Below are 14,090 nucleotides of genomic sequence, written 5' to 3' on the forward strand. Positions count from 1 at the left end.
AATACCTAATGAGATTTGATTGTTTTCTCTTTTCAAATTGTTTTTCTCATATCTTGAGAGCTCCTAGTCTCAAGGGGAGATTCAGACATAAAGAGATGTAGAATACTTGTAACTGGTAAGGGTGGACAAAAAATCCAATCCATAATTATCCAAATCCATACTAGTTTTGATCCATTTAAATGGATTTATCTCAAATCCAAATCCATATTTTTGAATTTTAAATCCAATCCATTTAATTGGATATAGATTAGATATGGATTGGATACATTTTTGGATTATCCAAATTGTATTTTGGGTTGGATTTTGACTTGACCCGGTCCAGGTTGAGCCAAGACAATTCAGGCCTAGGTTGAGCAAAGTCGACCCAAGTCCACATCGAGTTGAGTCGTCCGGGCCCAAGTCGAATTGAGTCCATATGGACCAAAGTCAAGCCAAGTCATTTCGGACCAAAGTCGAGCCGAGTCATTTCGAACCAAAGTCGAGCCGAGTCATTTCAGGCCAATTTCAAGTCGAGCAGGCCCGGGAAAAAGTCAAGCCAAGCAAAGTCGGGACGATGTCGAGTCGTCCGGGCCCAGGCCGATGTCGAGTCGCCTAGCCGATATCAAGCCGAGCGAGCCTGGGCTGATGTCGAGACGAGCGGGCCCAGAATGATGTTGAGCCGAGCGGGCCTGAGCTGATGTTAAGCCAAGCGGGCCTGGGCCGATATCTAGTCATTCGAGCTCGGGTCGATGTCGAGTCGTGTGGGCCCGGGTCGATTTTGAGTCGTTCAGGCCCGGTCGATGTCGGGATGATCGGGCCCGGGCCGATGTCGAGCCGAACGAGCCCGGACCGATGTCGAGCCGAGCGGGCCCAGGCCGATGTCGAGCCGAGCGGGCCCAGGCCGATGTCGATCCGAGCGGGCCCGGGCCGATCTCGAGCTGAGCGGGCCCAGGCCGATGTCGAGACGAGCGGGCCCGAGCTGATTTCGAGTCGAGAGGGCCCGAGCCGATATCGAGTCGGACGGGCCTGGGCCGATGTCGAGGCGAGCGAGCTCGGGCCGATGTTGAGGCTGTTGGGTTCAATAGTGTCAAAGTTCAAGAGGGGGGTGAATTGACCTTTTAAAAGTTTCGCGCAGAATCAGATTTTATCACAGTACACAGAAAATAAATCGATTTATTTGGCAATGAATAGATTTATTTTGACACTGTTTATGTTTGAAAACGTTTATATCAGCCAAGTTATTCTTGAGGTTATGCAGATTAATTTGCAAGCCACACACACTGATATTAAAGAGAAACCAGTGAACAGCAAAAAACAGTGACCTTCAATTTTTTAAGCAAGTGATTAAGGTTCAATTATTAGCTTGACAATCAATTGGGTAACCTATCACAGTCAACCTGTTCCAGTTGTATTTAACAGATCAAATATCTTCTTCACAGAACCAAACTGATTTTCCAGAAAATAAGAACTTTATGAACAAGCCCAGAAAGAACAAATTTATTTTTAATTGAACAGATTCAATTTTCGGCAGATTAGTAGATAAGCAAGAATTCGAGTGCAGGGATGAAGAGAAATGAACACACAACAGTTATACTGGTTCACTCAAATGAGCTACATCTAGTCTCACCTAATCCAAGGTGAAATCCACTAAACAAAATGTACCAAACACACTTACACAAACACTGTTCTTGAACCCTACAAGAAACTTGGCACACTTGCTGAAAAACACTATTTCAGCACACACACTCTTCAAGAAACCCTATCAAGAAGAGTTTACAATCACACTTTTAGAAGAAAATAAATATGAAACGAATACACCTGATAGAGGATGCAGAAATTTGCCTTAGACCAATAGAACAGATTGCTCAAACAGTAGCAGCACCTCTCACCAAGCCTTAGAGCCAACTAAGAACAAGCACACTTTTGATTTGTAAAATCTTTCAAGAACACATGCTAGTTCTCTGTAAATCCTTAATTCTCTGTTGTAAAAGTTGTTTTCTCAATTGTATGATTCTTATCTAAACGCAGGAACAAGTTTTATTTTTATAGAAAAACAACTTATAACATATTTTCAAAAAACAGTTAAAGTTGTTATAAAAAGAACAAATTGAAAATAAAATGAACAAATTTATTTTCAAAAGCAGTTAGAGAATCTGTTATGTGAAGGAGACTCAGTCAACCACTCTGGTGCACGGATAAAACGAAAAAAGCTTTTAAGATACACATGGCACCAGACTAAAAAGAATCCATTCATTTACAGATGAACAGATTTATTTTTCAAAACGATAACAAGAAAAACTTAACTATTGAAACCCAGTCGTTTTGAAAGAGAGAAGACTTAGTCAAAATACTTGATGCACAAAACCTGATTTTCAAAAGACTTAGTCAATGTATCAGTTTAAAAAAGAATCCATTCATTTAAAAAAGAACATATTTATTTTTATGCAGTAAGGGTGTTTTTGCAAAACATGTGAAAAACAGTTTCAGAAAATTTGTGCTTGCTCTTATCACATGGTCAGAGGTTAAGAGGTGAGTTATCCAGCAAAAAGCCTAATCTTAAACAACCTCTAAACTCTACCTAAGACATTCTTAAAGCAAAACTAAATGTACATGAAATTTACACATATGGGGCTTCATCAAACACATGTCTTGAAGGGGCAACAACCACCTTCAACAGAGGCGAGCAGGCTCGGGCCGATGTAGAGGCAACCGGGCCCGAGCTGATGTCGAGCCGACCGGGCCCGGGCCGATGTCGAGTTGAGCGGGCCCGGGCCGATGTTGAGCCGAGCGGGGCTGGGCCGATGTCGAGCCAAGCAGGCCTGGGGCGATGTCAAGCTGAGCGAGCCTGAGTTGATGTTGAGTTGAGCGGGACCGAGCCGATATCGAGTCGGACGGGCCCGGGTCGATGTCGAGTTCTTCAGGCCTAGGCTGATGTCGAGTCGTTCAAGCCCGAGTCGATGTATAGTCGTTCGGGCCCGGGCCGATGTCGAGTCGTCCAGGTCGGGGCCGATATTGAATTGTCCGGGCCTGAGCTGATGTCGAGTCGTCTGGGCCCGGACCGATGTCGAGTCGTCCGAGCTCCGGCCGATGTCAAGTTGTCTAGGTCGGGGTCGATGTAGAGCCGAGTTGGTCTGCGTCCAGGTTGAGTCGGCTTAGGCCCAGTTCGAGCCAAGTTAGTCTTTGTCCATATCAAAATGGATTTAATGTAATTGACAAAGTGGATTTAATATAATTAACAAATTCGATTTAATCTAGATTTAATCCACTTTAAATGGATTTAAAAGAAATCCAAATATATTTGATCTAGTTAAACTGGATATGGATTTTAAATCCAATCCATTTATTTCGATTTGGATTGGATCTAGATTAGATTTTGGAAAATCCAATCCATGCCCACCCTTAGTAAAGCCACCATCTTTCTTAGCTAAGAGCAAATGACCAACCTTAGAAACTACAGAAGACAATCGCTACCTTAATTTGTATAAATTTGTAAATAGTAGAATAATATTTTTGACCTTATATTATGGGTCAAGTTAGTAGGCCTTGAAAATCTAAGTACAAAACATCCACATGGCACCACTTCAAAAGCCTCCAAATAGGCGTCGTGTGCCTCTTATTCAAGATGACTTTTCACACTCCTTCATGCTCCTTGTCCACTCATTAGACACCACTTGTGATGCCTCTTCAATCTCTTTGTGTCCCACTTGTCTTGTTACTAATGGAGAGTTTTCTAAGTCTTGGAAACTCATCATTGGAGAGGACTAGGTGCCACATGTCATGTTTGTTGATCAAGAGAGATCAAGAACTTTGAAGAATCCAAATCCAAGGTGTTTGATGGAAGGTTGGAGTTGTTGTTGTGTGTTTGTGTGGGGTCTGGGGTAGAATCATTTGTAATCCACTCCTTGTTTGAATCCAGAACTGATTTGATTTGAAACCTTTTTAAAATATAATGTTTTTCAACTAAGGGAAAAACAACCTATTGTTTTGTCGAATCAACCGGTTGTTTTGTTCTTAAAAGGTTTTGAAAAAGGTTGAAAGCTGTTTGACTAGGTGGACTTAACTGTCAAACTAAATCAATCGGTTGTTTCTTGATTTCAACCAATTGTTTCTTTGAAAATCCTAACATAATTCAGTTTTGATTTGTGAATCTCTCTTAAATGACTTCTAATTGAATGTGCTCCTATTTTAAATATTTTTAAATATTCTTTGGAGTATAAAAAGTTTGTTACACGCTCCTGGGATAAAAGAGAATAGTTTTGAGAAATAATAGTGCAAATTGAATTTCAAGTTTTCAAGATTCACTTCAAGCTTTGGATTTTCAAGTGTGTGGAATAGGATTGGGGTGTTCTTCTGATCTTTAAGCTTTGTAATACCCAGGTATATTTTATTCTCTTCTTTCTTTACTACTATATTTGTGTAAGTGCATAATTACAGGGTGTTCTGATTTATGTGGTTTGTTGTGCCAAAAGGAGTGTGTTTCTTGAAGGGTTCAAGGTCACTCTTTTGGTGGTTTATGTTGTAATCTGTTTTGGTTGCATAGTAGAAACCCATAAGTTTCTGGGGACTAGATGTAGCTCTTGGATTAAGAGCGAACCAGTATAAACTGCTTGTGTGTTTTTCTCTTACTCTGATCTCTTTTAAATTTTGTTTTTAAGTTGTTTTAAATTCTGCTAGTATAAACAACTGATTGAATCGAAGAAACAATTGATTGTTTTTTTGTGCTTCACTTTAAAACAGATTGTATTCATGGCTAACTTAGTTCCTTTTATGGATTTCTTCACTGAGTTTCATTAAACCTTCAAAAGTTTTCAAAAATCTCTTTCAAACAATTCACCCCCTCTCTTGTTTAAAGGCCATATATTCTAACAATTGGCTTCAAGAGCTAAGTTCTTGTAGTTACTCAAGTTTTCGATCCTAAATCTTTTTTTCTATGGACGAAAAACTACCTTTTGGGGGGGTACCTCAATTAATAGGTCACCTTTGTTTTGTGGTTTGAACTATCGGTTTTGGAAGATTAGAATGAAAATCTTTATTAAATCTCTTGATAAAGGAATTTGGGATGCAATTGAAAATGGCCCTTTTATTCCTAAATTTGAAAAGGAAGGTGTTTTTATTGAAAAACCTTGGTCCCAATGGACTGATGCAGAAAATAAAAAGGCCAAGTTTGATTGGATTGCCCAGAATATCATAACTTCTGCTTTGAACTCTGATGAATTTTTCAGGATCTCACAATGTGCATCAGCTAAGGAAATGTGGGATACTCTAGAGGTCATCCATGAAGGGACAGATGAGAGTGAAAAGAAAACGTTTAGCTTGTTGTTTAAGAAATTCAGAAAGTTCCTAAAGAAGAGAATCAAAAAAAGTGACTCATCCAACAGGTATGATAGCAAGAAACCTACTAAGTTTAACACTAACAAATATACATGCTTTGGATGTGGTGAACAGGGTCATGTTAAAACTAAATGTCCCAACAAAGAGAAAGAAAAAAAACTTCAAGAAGCATGAGAAGAAAGGAAAATCAAAAAGAGCTTACAATGATGACTGATCAAGCTCCTCATCAAGTAAAGATGAAGTCAATCTGTGTTTGATGGCGAGGGGAGGAGATGATACAAGTAGTGTAAGTTCTTGTGCCTCTTTAAATGCTGAAAACTATAGTCAATTGCTACAAGCTTTTAAACAAAATCATGAGGAAGCTAACCGATTGGCTCTCTTGAACAACCGGTTGAAAGGGTTGAATAACTGCTTGAAAATAGAGTCAAGACACTAGAAGAAGAATTGGAAAATTCAGAAACTGATTTTGAAAATCTTGAATTGCTTTACAAGAATTCTTCTTGCTTGTGTAACTCAAAACCTTGTGAAAATTTTGAAATTCTTGAAAATAAAGTCCTTTATCTTATTAAAACCGTGGACAAACTTTCAAAGGGTAAATCTAACTTTGAAACTGTTTTGGCATCCCAAAAATGTGTTTTTGAAAAATCTGGGTTGGGGTTTAATCCGCAAAGCAAGAAAAATGGGATTTCAAAGCCTTTTTCAAAAGTGTCAGAAAAACAACCGATTGAAAAATCGAAACAACCGGTTGTTACATGTTTTTACTGCATGAAGAGAGACCACACTGTTAGATTCTGTAAAATTAGGAAATATTTTGTTCCTAAAGGTATAATGAGATGGATTCCCAAAGGTTATGAAGTTCCCAGTGATAAATGTAATGCAAAAGGACCCACTTTTGTAAGGGGACCAAATCTTGGTACTTGAATTTGTCTTTTGTAGGGAAATTTGATGGAAAGCATGCAGTTGTGGTACCTGGACAGTGGTTGTTCCAAACACATGACTCGAGATAAATCTAAGTTTGTGAACATCACTTTCAAACAAGAAGGGCATGTGAGATATGAAGACAACAACAAGGGAAGGATTCTTGGAAGAGGCTCTATAGGAGACAAGAGCAACTTATTGATTCATGGTGTCTTGTGTGTGGAAGGTCTAAAACACAACCTTCTTAGCATTAGCCAACTGTGTGACATGGCTTATCATGTCATCTTCAAGCCAAACTCCTGTGAGATCTGCCTTCCCAACTCAAAGGAAGTAATGTTGATTGGTAAAAGAATCAACAATGTCTATCTCTTAGATATCTCTTCTTTTTGTTCCATTGGTTGTCTTCTTTCTAAGCATGATGAATCTTGGTTATGGCATAAAAGAATAGCCCACATTCACAACAATCATTTGAACAAATTAATTTCAAAAGATCTTGTGATAGGGTTACTCAATCTCAAGTTTGAGAAGGACCACATATGTGAAGCATGTCAAAAGAGGAAACAAATCAAACATTCCTTCAAACTAAATAATGTTGTTTCATCTTCAAAACCCCTTGAGTTGTTGCACATGGACTTGTTTGGTCCTTCAAGAACCATGAGTCTTGGAGGTAACTATTATGCTCTTGTTATTGTTGATTATTTTTCTAGGTACACATGGATACTCTTCTTGGAATCAAAGAGTGATGCTTTCTATGCCTTCAAAAAGCTTGCTAGAAGACTACAAAACACAAAAAGCAGTAGCATTGGTTATATAAGGAGTGATCATGGAGGGGAATTTCAAAATGAGAAATTAAGCAAATTCTGTGAAAAGATGGGGATCCTGCACAACTTTTCTGCACCAAGAACTCCTCAACAGAATAAAGTTGTGAAAAGAAAGAATTAGCAAGAACCATGCTAAGTGAATCCTCCCTACCAAAATATTTTTGGGCTGATGTTGTTAGCACCTCTTGTTATGTGATGAATAGAATGCTCATAAGGCCAATCTTGAAGAAAACTCCTTACGAACTCTTCAATGGAAGGAAGCCAAACATTAGTCACCTAAAAGTGTTTGGATGCAACTGTTTTGTTCTGAATAATGGGAAAGAAAATCTAGGAAAGTTTGATGAAAAAACCGACAATCGCATCTTTATTGGCTACTCCTCAAATAGTCATGCCTATAGGGTCTAAAACAAGAGACTCGTGATTGTAGAAGAATTTGTTCATGTAGTGTTTGATGAAGTTGATCACAAAGATATGAAATCCTCGAAGAACTGCACAGAAGAGGATGAACATAACATCATTCTATAGATGCTGGAATCTTGTCCAGAAAAACAACCGATTGATTTGTCGAAACAACCTGTTGATTCGTCGAAACAACCTGTTGATTCGTCGAAACAACCGGTTGAAATTCTGCAGCAAGATGAGTTTCCTAAAGAATCGAGAATTCCAAGGGATCTGACAGTGGAAAACATCATTGGGCAAGTAAAGGAGGGTGTTTCTACACGAAGTACTATCTCAAACTCTGCAGGCACACAACTTTTGTCTCTCAAGTTGAACCAAAGACAATTGAAGAAACACTTAATGATGAGAAATGGGTGGCTGCAATGCATGAAGGGTTGAATCGGTTCACTAGGAATGATGTATGGTTTCTTGCTCCCAAGTCAGATGAGATGAACATCATAGGATCTAAATGGGTCTTCAGAAACAAGTTGGATGAAGTTGGTGTGATTACTAGAAACAAGGCAAGACTAGTTGTCAAAGGTTACAATCAAGAAGAAGGAATTGATTATGGTGAAACCTTTGCTCCAGTTGCAAGATTAGAAGTTGTAAGGTTGTTGTTGGCCTTTGCTTGTATGAGTGGATTCAAATTATTTCAAATGGATGTTAAGAGTGTTTTCCTCAATGGAATCATCAATGAAGAAGACTATGTTGAACAACCACCGGGCTTTGAAGATCATCAACATCCCAACCATGTATACAAGCTGAAAAAGGCCTTGTATGGGCTTAAACAACCTCCAAGGAAGTGGTATGAGAGGCTTATTAACTTTCTTTTATCCAATGGCTATGAGAAAGGGATGATTGACAAGACTTTCTTTATCAAGAAGTCAAATTCTGAAATTATCTTGGTCCAAATCTATGTTGATGACATCATTTTTTGTGCTACCAAAGATAGTTTATGTGAAGAATTTGTGGCTGCCATGCAAGGTGAGTTTGAAATGTCTATGATGGGGGAGCTTTCATTCTTTCTTGGACTGCAGGTCAAGCAATCTAATGATGGAGTTTTCCTATGTCAATCAAAGTATTATAAAGAAATTCTCAAGAAATTTGAAATGGAAAGTTGCAAAGAAGCTAGCACACCTATGCCATCAAGTTGTTATATGGATGTTGTTGTGGCTGGAAAAGAGGTAGATCAAACCAAATATAGAGGATTGATTGGTTCGTTACTCTATCTCACGGCAAGTAGACCGGATATCATGTTTTTTGTGTGTCTTTGTGCAAGATTCCAAGCAAATCCAAAGGAATCTCATATCAAGGCTGCAAAAAGAATTCTCAAATATCTCAAAGGAACAACCAATGTTGGTCTATGGTATCATTCTCACTCTCCTATACACTTAATTGGATATTCTGATTCTGATTTTGCAGGGTGTAAGCTGGACCGAAAAAGCACAAGTGACACTTGTCATCTTCTTGGATCAAGTCTTATTTCTTGGCATAGCAAGAAACAAGCTTCTGTGGCTCTTTCCACTGCAGAAGCTGAATACATTGCTGCTGGAAGTTGTTTTAATCTGTTTTGGTTGCATAGTAGAAACCCAGAAGTTTCTGGGGACTGGATGTAGCTCTTGGATTAAAAGTGAACTAGTATAAATTGTTTGTGTGTTTTTCTTACTTTGATCACTTTTAAATTCTGTTTTTAAGTTGTTTTAAATTCTGCTGGTATAAACAACTGATTGAATCGAAGAAACAACCGGTTATTTTTTGTGCTTCACTTTAAAACAAATTGTATTCTTGGCTAACTTGGTTACTTTTTTGGATTTTTTCACTGAGTTTCATTAAACCTTCAAAAGTTTTCGAAAATCTCTTTCAAACAATTCACCCCCCTCTTGTTTAAAGGTCATATATTATAACAATGTTATTAATGGAGAGTTTTGTAGAACTTGGATAGTCCTTTTTAGGAGTCTCCTTATTATATAAATAAAAGACCCCTCTCTTGTAATTTTTTAGACTTGAATGATATATGAAATTGTGTTTCTGGAATTCTCCATGGATTTCTACAAGTCTTTTGTTGCCTTATATCAACTCTTCCCACACTTAAGGACAATTGCATCAAGTGGATCAGAGCTAGGCTTCACATCCAGATAAGCCAAATTCTCGAAAAATAAACTAGGTTGTTCTTGAGGTTATGGGTAATGTCACACCATGTTCTTGTGTTTCTCCATATGTTCTTCATTGTTTTGTAATTTTCCACCATATATTTTTTTTTTAATCGATTATTTTCAAAATTCACTGATTATTTTCAATTTCCACCGATTATTTTCATTGTTTTTTGTTCTTACCGGTTGACCTTGGTTGGACTGAATGGAGAGCTCCGCTTCTAGTTTGTCTCCTTTTGGTGCACTGGAACAATGCTCCGTTGTTGATCACACTCTAGCGATCAAGTCAGTGAGAGCATATAAAATAATAATCAGTTTCAGTCTCAGGTATTCAGAAACAGCGTACCTTTACCGGGGTTTCAAGCCCTTTTGATAGATTTCCCATCTACAACTTCTACTAATGAGAACATAATCTCAACATAAAACATATAATCATTACAGAAAAATCACATGTTCACGTGCACCTCTTATCTTTGGGTGCTAACAACATGAAAATATTTTGTCTACACGGGCACCATTATTCTCGAGTGCTAACAACATTATTCTCAACAAATTTTATTTGCATTTAATTAACATATGTATTATAAACAAACATAATATTCCTTCTATTTTAACTATCTTTTTCGAGCTGTCTTACCCGCGCTTGGGCCGAGCTTCTGGCCCACCCTTTGGGCCCATGTTGGACCAAAAACCGAGTTGACCATACCAAAGTGCTTGGACCATGGTCCCGAGCACTCATGTCCAGTACATTTTTTATGTTTCTTGATTTTTCATAGGTTGTTCTTCGTGTTCTTATTGTTTGGTATGGTTCTTATCATTTTAATTGTTGTAGAGTTATCTATTTTCAAGTTTTGATGTTTCATTGTGTTCTATATTGAATCTGCAACAAAACCTACAAAAATATTTGATGATTTTCGATTTTTTTAAAATTTGGGTATTTTTCTAGGTGTCTTTGTTGTTTTTAATTCAGTTTTGTGTGCAATTAGGTGAGCTTTAATGCATTCAATCTTGTTTTTGGCATTAATTTTGTCTAGTTTTTGTTTCAATTGTCACACAATTCTAGTTTTCCACCTATTACATATGTGTTTGTTAAAATGTCTCTTAGAAATGCATACCAAGTATTTTGTGTTTTAGTGATAAAAATATAGTATAAGCTTTTGTGCCTTTTTTTTATAATCTTTGATATTTTGAGTGCTATTTGATCATTAGCACTTTCTATCATATAATTTTTCTCTGTGTCTTATTGTTTTTGTTCTTAAATTTCCATTGGTTTTCTAGGTTTTTCTTCCTGTCTAGATTTGTAAATTTTTTGTTTTGGTTTTGGAATTTATTATGGGTTTGTTTCTCGGTAAAAATATATGAAACAATTTACAAAAGTTCTTTGAGATTTTTTTTTATACTCAGTTAAAAAGGCACGTCCAAGAACAAAATTGAAAAAAAAAGATATAAATAATAAAGGCCAAGACATTTTCTACCAAGAAAAACAAGTTTTCACTGTTGATTACTCTCGGTTTGAACTTTATTACGTCTTATTCTTTGAGTTTTTTTACTTGAAATTTTTAACAGACCTTCCTTATTGTGTTGTTGATTTTTGATAAAAATTTGAGCCTCAAAATCGTTAGAAATTTTCCGTCATAAATTTTTTAGTCCTCTCTGAAAAGCAATTTCAATTTCTGAACCTTAGTGATCTGGTGTTTGATTTGTTTCTCTCAAAATATACATTTGTTTGATCCAAACTTTCTTGCGTTTGGTCACATATTGTGTTTAGGTTCTTGGATAAATATTTCATACAAAAATAGTTTCTTTGAAATTTTACATAAATTCTAGACTGTTAAGTGTCGGTTCACTCTAGATTTTTCTTTTGTAATACATTCTAGAGTTATTCTTAGGTTCATTTTTGTGTTGTGCTAGCCTTTATTCTTACCTTTAATTGTTGTTTTTCTTTTCTTTGGTTTTCCATTAAAGTTTTTCACATTAATCTCATTTCGGTTTAGCTTTTCAAATTGTGATTTTCTTGCTTGTTTTCTTGGATTTTTTTTTGCTTGAAAAGGCTTTGGAGTTTCAAGTGTTGGTGTTGAGAAAGAGATATCTTGTGCTTCTTTAAGGTGCTATTTTTCAAATAGAAATTATAAAAGGGAAAGGAGGAGACAAGTGATTTTAGTGCATAAGTTTGATATTCAACATCACAAAAGCTTTGAAGAGTTTATGATTGGTTTCGTTTTCTTCTTTTAATTTTTTGTATCACAAAACCTGTGTTGTTTGTACTTTTGGGTTGATTGGGAATTTGCTCCAAAGACAATCCCAATAGTCATTTTTAATAGCTTTTACGTGCGTTGGTGATGTAAGTGTGTCAGGGTGCTCTTAGTGTCACCTGCATTTGCACCTTAGGATTCAACTAGTTTACTTTCACTAGCATTTCCTTTGTTGCTTTAATTTTTACTCTTAATTCTTTCCTTTATTTTCTTGCTTGTTAAGTCTTTGTTATACATAGGTTTTATCTTTTGTTGCCTTTAGTAGATCTTCCTTTGATCTTTAGTTTCATTTGTGCATTCACAATGTCATGTCCGTTTATAAATTGTTTTGATGTTCCTCAAGAGAACTTGTGTCGAGAAATATTTGAGGTAAGCTCTAACTAGGAAAGTCTTGATACTTAAATAGTCCATTGTAACTCACCTTACTTTCCTGTGAGTGATCTTGGATAAAGCTCATACTTGATTTCTTGATTTACTTCACAAAAAAATAAAAATATTTTTGAAAATCTTTTGCTCACTCAGGTTGACTTATAATTTTTTTTGTGAAAACATTTTCAGTTTTAAGTCAACAATGGGTGATTTATCACATCAATCTAGTGTTCATGGTATGCCACACTAGCAAAACAAACAATAGAAATTTCTGATTTGAAAGAAATGTTTTCTAAATTTATGATTTCTCAAGAGAGGGATAAAGAAAAATCTAAGAGTCATTATGGGGATCATAAATATAGAGAAGGCTCACATAGAAAACAAACATTATAGGGCTCCTTCCATCCAAAATTCTACTAAGCTTGAAATAAATCTCCCTTCTTTTTGTGGGCAAAAAAAGTTAAGGTATATTTAGAATGGGAGGCTAAGGTTGATCAATTTTTTAAAACCATCAAGTATATGGATTTACAAGATTTTCCATGGTTACTCAAAGTTTTCAAGATCATGCCATCTCTTAGTGGAAACAAAGGCAATATGATGTTAGAATTGGTCACATATCAAAAAATTTAATTTGGACTAAATGGAAAGCATGTATGAGAAGAAAATTTGTTCCACGTTCGTATGTGAGAAACAAAGAACCTTATCCGCAACCCTATTCTTCACATGAAAAGGTTTTTCATCACTACCAAAATGTAGCTACATACCCTATGAATGATTATAAGAAAGAGGGTTACCCTTCCAAACCACAATTTAGGGTGAGGCCTTATAAAAAGATATATTTTGCTAACCCTAATGTTTTTACACCTAGTTTTCAAGATCTGAAGAAAATTATTACAATAGGTTAGAAATTTATAGAGGGAGAAAAAAACATGTTAGAAAAAGAAATCTTGTTAGAAAGAAAAAAAGAAGAAGAAGAAGAACTGATAGAAAGAGATGAAAAGAGTCACATATTTTATTCATATACATCTTTTTAGTGTCCTCTAAACTCTTTTTGATCATGATAAGGAAAAACATAGTTTTGAAACTTCTTCTGATTATCAATCTTTTTCAACTCATGATGACAAAATTTTAATTTTTTTCAACTCATGATGACAAAATTTTAATTGACACTCAAATTATTTTCCATGAAAAAGAAATTTTAGAATCTAAAGTTTTGAAAACTAAAGAAGAAAAAATCTCAAAAGAAAATTCTTTGTATGAAGTTGAACCAGACATTGAAATACACTTATTTAGAATACTCTTGTGAGGAGTTATTTGAAGAAAAATTTCTATATGGAGCTGAACTAGACCTTGTTAAAAAAAATCTAAAGATGTCCTTATCATAACACAAGAAGATCAAAAGTTTTGGCAAATTCATAAGGTAAAAAAAAGGTCCTTTTTCCATTTTTCTTTTTCTTACTTTTTCTTGTATCATTATCATCCAAACCTCTTTGTATGTTACAATTTTTTTTAGAGAGTATTCTTACTTCGTCTTTTAAAAAAATTCAAAATAATAAACAAAAACAAACAAAACTTTTATACATCTTTTGTATTCTTCTTAAGTTTACCATTTTTTTCAGATGGATATTTTGATCCTAGTGGACTATGCTAAAATTTTGACATGGTGGCTCAAAACAAACCAGATTTGAGAACAAATCATTTTCAACGGAGGGCATGATGGAGGACCATCCTTGTTAAAGTTGTCATATTTCTCAACTAAGAGGAAAGAACCAACCTTAAAAAATACATAAGACAATCTCTGCCTTAGTTTGTATAAATTTGTAAATAGTAGA

Source organism: Phaseolus vulgaris, unplaced genomic scaffold (assembly GCF_000499845.2).
Source record: "Phaseolus vulgaris cultivar G19833 unplaced genomic scaffold, P. vulgaris v2.0 scaffold_13, whole genome shotgun sequence".
NCBI classification, from domain to species: Eukaryota; Viridiplantae; Streptophyta; class Magnoliopsida; order Fabales; family Fabaceae; genus Phaseolus; species Phaseolus vulgaris.